Raw genomic sequence first — 6,036 nt, 5'->3', positions numbered from 1 at the left:
AATGTCTTGTAAACAGAAACACCTGCTCCTATTCCCCACGTCAGCAAGCTCTAGTCCTGTGTGCCCTTGGGCAAATCACTTAGTATCTCATTGCCTCAGTTCTCCTTCTGTAGGATGGGGATAATAGCACTGCCCTACTTCACAGTGAGGTTGAGAGGCATTCAAACAAACAGTAATGGGGACCATGAAAGTACCCAAGATAGACAGAATATTGCTCATCATATACACTGGAAAACCAAGGGGAATTGCAATAGAATTGTGTGAGCTGAAATGGAGAGAGACTCCTCACTACAACATCTCCCTGAGAGGAAAAAAGAAATAAAGGAGGGGTCTGGTGTTGGGACTTGAAGGAAGAGCGGGGGTAAGGGCTGGAACTAAAGTGTTAAGAAGGAAGTCTGGCTGGAAGGAAATATTACTCATTTGTGGGCTCATCAAAATATATTGCTCAGGCCACTTTGCAGCTGCCAATTCTGCCCAGAATAGATATTCTTCAGGGAGCCTGTATGTGAAAAACTGGTTAAGATTTTTCTCCCCTTTCTGTTGAAAGTTTACACTGCCATTTGTTCTAATTGTTCTACTGTTTCATCCATCAAAACAGGCACTTGTTAAACAGACCTAATGAGCTTCCTCCCAGTTCTTAACTCTAAAGATCTCGGATTATTTTTTCCTTCTGGAAAAGAAATAGGGTGACCAGACAGCAAGTGTGAAAAATCAGGACAGGGGGTGGGGGATAATAGGAGCCTATATAAGAAAAACACCCAAAAATCGGGTCTGTCCCTATAAAATTGGGACATCTGGTCACCCTAAAAAGAAACCAGTTTAACTATCAGAAAATGTTAGACAAAAGGGCAAAGAAAGCCATGGATGTACTTTAATGAATTAAAGATATGGATGTTAACAAGAAGACAGGGCACTGAAAGTATAAGATGACTCTTCTCCGTTTTGTTGAAGTCTACCCAGCAGCACCAGTGTCTCAAGATGAAATTGCTTAAAAAAAAAAAAAAAGTCATATACACAATCTAATGGGGAAAAAATGTACTGATCCTCTGATAACTTTATGAAGAGTAATGTTAAGTCAGTAAGGTGAGCTTGAGATCTGTAGTATTTAAAAAACAGCACTATTAGCTTGTATAATAGTGGAATATACAAAAGCAGAGACACTTTCCACTAAGAAAAAGCCCTTTTGAAAGCAGACCTTCTGTGCTATTACTGTAGCTCCCAACCTTTTACCACTAGAAGTAATACTGGATTTGTTAACGTGCAACAGCAACCCTAACGGAGGCCACGTCTTCGCTATGGGTGCTACAGTGGCATATCTATGGTGCTGTAGATATGCCATTGTAACCCGGTAGCATAGATGAAAACTACAGCAACAGAAGGGTTTTTTCTAGCACTGTAGGAATGCCAAGCAATGGTAGCAGGTCAACAGAAGCATTATTCCATCCACCTAGCTGCATCTGCACTGGGGGTTAGGTTTGCACAGCCACAGCACTCAGGGGTGTAGATTTTTCACACTCCCTGAGCTCCGGCGGTTTTAAGGTTGACTGAGCCTAAAATTGGAGTAGGGACCTTGAAATTTCCTTTTCTATATCCCATCCACTGAGTTTCCTTTAACCTCAGCTTCAACATTGAAGATGTCAACAATTTGCACGGACAAGCAAGGAGACAACATCTGGCTTATATGGGTCAGAGATAAGATTTGGAGCTTGAAATTAGTGACCTACTGTGCAAGTCCACTCACCACAGGCACACACCCCTCTTTTCCTTTAGCTCCGCCTGCTCACAGCCAGTTTGTCCTTGCGATGGTCCGCCTCTTCCTATGACTCAACCCTCCAACCAGGTTACTTTTAGTCCTGCCTCTTCTGGGGAAAACCAAGTCAACAGACCAATAGTCTGGCAGCATCATGCCAGAGCTTTAGCCAACTTCAGGCTTTGGAAGCTTTCCAGCTCTGGGGTCTTCACCCCACTACCTTGGGAAAGCCAATAGGTGGACCTTGGCTCAGCCTCTACCCTGGGTTCCAGCCCAGGGACTGAATGGAGCAGATACAATATGTTTGTGCAGACTCTTCTGTATCCCTGAGCTTCTTCCTACCATTGTCTGCAGCTGGGCCTATCTCACCATCTCTTCCCAGACTGACTCTTCTACATGTCCCCAAAAAGGGAAACATTAGTTATGGGGAACAAAAGGTCCCATACCAGGCCAACCTGCTCCAAGGAACTCTGACCCCAGCCAGTCCTTCCTTTGCAGGACTAGCTCAAGAAGTCCTCTCTCAGTTAACTACTAGTAAGCTGAGTTCTTCCTTGTTTAACTCCTCCTTCCACACTTGACACCCAAGACAGGTGTAACAGGGTGGGCCTGATTGGGCCAACAGGCTCTCATTAACCCCTTCTTGGTCTGTATGCCCCATCACACCTGTCGTGTTCTGACTGCTGCAATTGAAAGACACAACTATTAGTTGGCTAGGCAAATTAAACCATTTACTGTACATTTAGAGCCAGATCCTAATCTGCTGTAATTTGGCAACTCTCCACTGAGGATCTGTTCCTCAGTCACTGTTTCCGGGAAGGACTTCTTTATCAGCAAGAGCAGGGAGATGTGAAATTCTGGTGTCCTGTCTGCTGAATCCTGGTTGGATTTTGTTTCCAGCCTGATGGCGAGGTTGTTGGCAAAGTCACACTGTTCTCAGCGGTTTGACTGCATTTTATTACAACTAGGAACAAGGGAAATTATAGGAAGCTTAAGCTGTTGATTTGTTCGTTGGCATTTTCTCCTGCATGCACAATGGCAGATGAGGCAACAGCTGTAGTGGCCACAATGGCAATTCTGGCACTCCATTTTGTGTGCTCATTTGGTATAATTTAACAGTTCTGAGCAGCCCTGGTAATACATTGCAAAATCCACCAGCAGTATTTTGGGGACAACTAGGTGACAGAGGAAGAAGGATATTTTAGACCATTAGTGGCTGACCAGGGCAAGCTGAATCTCTTGAAGCAGTCAATCTATTCTTCATTTACTGCTTCTTGGCATAATTGAGATAAACATGGCCAAGCAATATATGTAATAACCTTAATACCAAAAAGTAAGGAACTGGGTTCTTTTCCAACCTGTCATCTTACTCATTGCAAGCTCTCTGGGGCAGGGACTGTCTTTGTGTTCTGTGTTTATACAGTGGTAGCACAACGGGATCCAATCCATGTTACGGCTCCTAGTCCTGCAGAAATACAAATAAATAGTATTGGCAGAAGTCACCTCATGTTAGGCTAATCCCACACTCCTTTATATCAACAGTGATACGCCCATTGACTTCAACAGGTGCAGAATCCACCACAAAATTATGTATAAGGGACTTTTTAGTGGCAACCACTGTAACTAGATCCATATGATCACATAAATGAATTGGGAATCCTTTTATTGAACAAACATAGCATTACAGTCAAAACAGAACAGTGGCCCCAGGACAAAGCCAACATGATTTTGGAAGTTGTAGAAAAGATTTCAAATATATGAAATACCTTTATGATGTATTGGTACAACGAGAACTGTGAAAAGAGGTGCTATGTTATAAAGAAAACCACCTTACAAAATGCCTATTCAAAGGTCCTGGGCAGTGAATGCTACAAGTACGTAACCTCAGGAAATTAAGGTCATTCCATGATTTAACATCACGTTGAATACATCCAGAGCTAAATATGATTTGCTGAATAAGCGAGAAACTCAACTGTCTGACTGAAGCAGTCTCTTTTCATTATGTTTTTTAAACCAATCTCCTTGGTCAGTAGCACTGAAGATTTATTTTAAACCCATATTGTATCTGTGATGAAAAAGATTGGTACCATTTACCAATTTCTATGCTGACTCACTTACATTGTCTGCAGTGGCTTGCTTGTTTACTTGAATTAGTACTGTCCTTCAAACTAGCACAGCTGGAACTACACAATGCACAGTTCTGTGTTGAACTTTGCTTTTTTTTTTTTTTTTTTATTAAATCGCTTGCTTCTTTTATTTTGCTGGATATCTCACTTACAGCCTCACAGTTGTCAGACTCTCTGCTGACTTTCCTGAAACTAGCGAATTTCATGTATCTTCCAAGTTCCAATCTCCTTCTTTTCAAATCTCCTGAAGTTGTCACTCATGAGATACAATCTAAGGGGCTGCTCTCACTGAAATCACTGGAAGTTTTGCCATTAACTTCAGTGAGGAAAAGTTTGGACTCCCACCACCAGATTCTAATCTGTTGTAAATCCAGAGTAACTCCACTGAAATCAGTCAAACTACTCTGGATTTACTACAATGAAATCAATGAAGTTACTACAGATTTATCTGTCTCCAAACTTCCAAAAATCAGATCACTTACTGGACAGTTACAGCTTCTATCTATTTGGTTACAGAGTTGAATGATTGCATTACCTGCTGCTCCAGTTAAGACAGCTACTTAATTTACAACTGTACATTTGTTGATGATACTGGCTAGCAGAATCAAATGTACATTCTGTTGAAAAGAACTAAATAATTTAAATTAATTTCTAGAAAGTGAAAAACACATTTTGGGCCCTTTTGCAGATTAAAGAAATTGCAGTTTTCAGATTAGTTTGCTTTCTAATATTCAGCAATATTGTCCTTATGGAGAACTCTGTATTACGTGTCATATTAAAAATAACTAATTGATTTTAAAATATCATCTCATGTCATCAAGTGATCCACTGAGGAAAGTGAAGTTTGATTCTTGTATTCCCAATCTCTAATCATCCTTCTGCTCTTGCAATACATCTTGTTTGTAAAACATATCATAAAGCCATGTTTTCCATGATATAGTCTCTAGACTTCACATTCCTAGCCATTCCTCTGTACTCATGTCTTAAAGTCGTATTATTTATATACTGCTCTATGAATTAGCAGATAAAATGCTAAAGGGGTTAAACAATGTATTGAAACAGCATTTAAAATTACAAAGTTAGGAATGATTGGGTAAATCATTATCAACATGAATATGCTAACTACTATCATTTGCAGCTCTTGAAACTATTTTTTAACCAGACCTTGAGCAGTTGCTCCTGAAAGTGTGAAATACAGAGGCATGTACCTTAAAGAAAAGGTGAAGAAGGTTAGTACAGTGATTATTACTTATCAAATAAACTGCAAGTAAGGAACCTTGATAGTAAAAACCTTTCCAGCTACATGAAAATAGAAACTAGAGTTTGTTATCCCCGAAGAAATCTAGAAAATGAATGTATTGTGGGACAATCCATTGATTTGTATGCTTGACTACTTTTTTTTTTTCACTCTGCAAATTAACAAAGAAAATTGGCTCTTACTATGACCTCTAGTGGACAAAATGCAATCAAGCATAAAAGTGACTTATCTTACAGAGACAAGGTGGGTGAGGTAATATCTTTGGGTACATCTTCACTACCTGCCGTATCGGCGGGTAGCAATCAATTTATCCGGGATCGATATATCGCGTCTTGTTAAAACGTGATATATCGATCCCCGAACGCACTCACCGTCGACTCCGGAACTCCACCAGAGCGAGCGGCGGTAGCGCAGTCGACAGGGGGAGCCGCGGCCGTAGATCCCGCGCCGTGTGGACCCCAGGTAATTCAATCCAAGATACTTCGACTTCAGCTACGCGAATGCGTATCTTGGATCGATTTCCCCCCCCCCCCCCAGTGTAGACCAGCCCTTTTATTGGTACAACTTCTGTTGGTGAGAGACAAGCTTCTGAGCTTACACGGAGCTCTTCTTCAGGTTTGGGAAACTTAATCAGTGTCACAACTAAATACAAGATATTACAGAATTCTTCCCAGTAGTAATGTGGAAATTTGATCTAATCTGTCACCTATCATATTGTAGAAAGATGATAGAAACTGATTAAAATCAATAGCATTTATTTCATGTTCTCATTGTCTTTGAAATCTTTTGTTACTGTAGGTCTATTCACGTCATTTTTTTTTAACCTTTATAGGTGTCCTACAAACATCAGCTGTCAAGGTAAACTGATAGTAACAAAACAAGGTATCCCATAAAACCCAATACAT

Source organism: Chrysemys picta, chromosome 3, assembly GCF_011386835.1.
Source record: "Chrysemys picta bellii isolate R12L10 chromosome 3, ASM1138683v2, whole genome shotgun sequence".
In the NCBI taxonomy this organism is placed as follows: Eukaryota; Metazoa; Chordata; order Testudines; family Emydidae; genus Chrysemys; species Chrysemys picta.
The sequence above is the reverse complement of the archived record's forward strand: the minus strand, read 5'-3'. Positions refer to the sequence as shown.